Raw genomic sequence first — 2,561 nt, 5'->3', positions numbered from 1 at the left:
GGTGACACGGTGCCCACATCTGGCCCGAGGCCTGCTGGGAGGGGCGTGTCCGTTTTCAGCCGATGACCCTCCAGTGGCGGTGTGCGTCAGCTCCCTGTGTCCTGGCCAGCGCCGGGCTGGGACTAAGGACAGGACAGAGCACCACGGCACTAAATAGTCCCAACGTGTGGCGTTAAAGGAGTTCATTTTACTATCTCGGCCCGCCTGTGACAATGACTTGCAAAGATCCTGTCACACAACTTGGAGGGAGCTGTGTTTCTGAGACAGAATTTAGAATGATCGCTGGCAGCTGCAGCCCTGACACGCCCGCTCATGACGTGTCGTTTTGACATTCGACGGCGCAGCTCATTTGGCCAATGAAGTTGCAGAGTTTTTTGAACTTGGGTAAATGTGAGTTCTGAGCAGCCCTCCAAATACGTAGAAAAGAGTAATAGGTGTATGTGGTCAGATAATTTTGTTTTTACTGCGATGCTTCTGCCTTAGTTGTGTATTTGGTGCAGATTTTAAAAATCAGGTTGTTTCACACAACTAAAGTTTTACTGGTCTCCACATAATGTCATTTTCCTGGCGCGGCTCATCTTTCTGCCGCGATTGTGCTGCTTTTCTCCTGGTTTCCGTTCGTGGGTTCCTGACTTGCCATGTCCGCCCGGCTGTGTTGCTTGTGTATACGCTGTGAATGATAAATGCCCAAACTGGTCGCCGTGATGGCTGTGCCCCGGGGGAAGGGGTACACCGCGCACAGCGCTGACCACCTGCCTGTCCACCGAGTGCTGTGCCTTGGTGGACGGTGTCCTCTAACAAGACAAATGGACACAGATGGATCGTCAGATATGTAATACAGCCCTGGGTTTTCTGTGTGATGATAAATCTCCTGTTTTTTTTCTTCTTTCTTTAATCCCTCTAACTCTGACCCAGTGCAGAGATGCAAAGAGTTTGCAGAAGGGGTTGTTCCTATGTAACATGGCTCGTCAACAGTACCAGCAGCCAGTGGACAGAAGGGCAAGCTGTGGGCAGGAGACAGGTCAGCCAGGGCGCAGGAGACCGAAGGTGAAGAAGTCAGATTAGATCACAGGATGTGAGCCGCTGTCTGCGCACCCTGGTGACTGGGTGGCAGATGCGCAGTGCAGGCCGAGTGAATCATGGCATGGCCGCCTACTGGCCGCTTAACAAGCCGCCACCTCCACACCTCCGTGTCCCCTACCCTGTCCGTCACCGGTCACAGTTGACTGTCTGAACCTTGCCGTAAACTTCTCCTTCCCATTCCCGCCTTTTTCCCATTTCCCGCTTCAAGACCTCGTCGAACTTCTTCCTAAGGGACCTTGTCTTAAAAGCGTAGGCGCCTGACAGGTGTCAGGATGGCTGGTCTGAAACAAGGACGTGGTGATGTCACTGGCTTAGACCCCCACAGTGGCTTCCCGTTACAAGGTCCAGACTCCTCAGCATGCCGTTAGACTGGGTTTCACGCACGTCCCCGATTTCTAATGCAATGTGCCGCCGTCCCCGCCCCGCATGACCGTCACCCGACGGGCGAGTGCTCAGGCCCGCTTTCTGTGTAAGCTGCTGCTTTCTCCCTCTCCTGGGCCGAGGCCTCCGAGGTCCAAGCAGACCGTACTTTGTTTGTCTGACTTTGGCCTTGCTCTGTTCCTCGTAGCCGCGGGTGGAGTGGGCGGCCCCCGTCTCAGCTTCCTTGTGCGTTGTGTGTGACCCTTCAGTGCCTCTTCACCTCGTGCTGGACGTTGGCCACCTGTGACAGCAGACCGATTCCCTGAGGGTGGTGGTTTATCTTCACGTCTGTCATTTAGCAGCGTGCCTAGCACTTTAAAAGTGCCCTGTCCATCACAGCGTTGAACCTCGGCGACGGCCGCACGAGGTCGGTGCTATTTGCCACACCCCCGTTTTGCACTCGAAGTAAACTGAGCTCAGAGGCCCCACGATGGAAAACGGCAAACGGCAAACCGCGTGCCCAGCCCGGACCCGGCCAGCGCCGCTCTGCGTTTCTCCCGCCGTTCGCGTGTCCGTGGGCCGCCCTCGGGCAGGCCCTCTGTCCGCGCCTGCTGACCAAGTGGGCGCTGGGGACTCTGGTCCACTCAGGGCCAGTTTGGGGCTTTGGGGCAGCGGGAAAGTGGAAGACACCAATGCACCATCCATAAAAATAAGAGGCTTAGGAGAATCTTCAAGATGTAAAACAATTCAGTGTGTTGATTGGGTCTTAGAAATGTCCAGCTTGGGGTTTTGGGGTGGTGAGTGTAGAGGGAGCATCATTGTCTAACTGTGCAGCGTCTGTAGCACAGGACGCAGCTAGCACAGCCGTGGAACGCCCTGGATCGGTTTCTGGGACACTGCTGCCCCCTTACTTCCATCTGTATTACAAGTGTTCACGAAAGTCGGATAACGTAATTGAATTTTTACTGACACATGCAGTGCAGGGCTAGCCATTCGCATGTCAGCTCTTTGAGACGGAGTACAGCACACGTAGGCATGATCGGGGTCAGCAAAATGTGTTGCAAAAAAAGGTGTCCTTTAGTCCATCTTAAATTGAAAAATTGCTTTAAGTGCCACGT

The sequence above is a fragment of the Pteropus vampyrus genome, unplaced genomic scaffold, assembly GCF_000151845.1.
Source record: "Pteropus vampyrus isolate Shadow unplaced genomic scaffold, Pvam_2.0 Scaffold228, whole genome shotgun sequence".
NCBI lineage: Eukaryota > Metazoa > Chordata > Mammalia > Chiroptera > Pteropodidae > Pteropus > Pteropus vampyrus.
Note: the sequence above shows the minus strand (reverse complement) of the source record.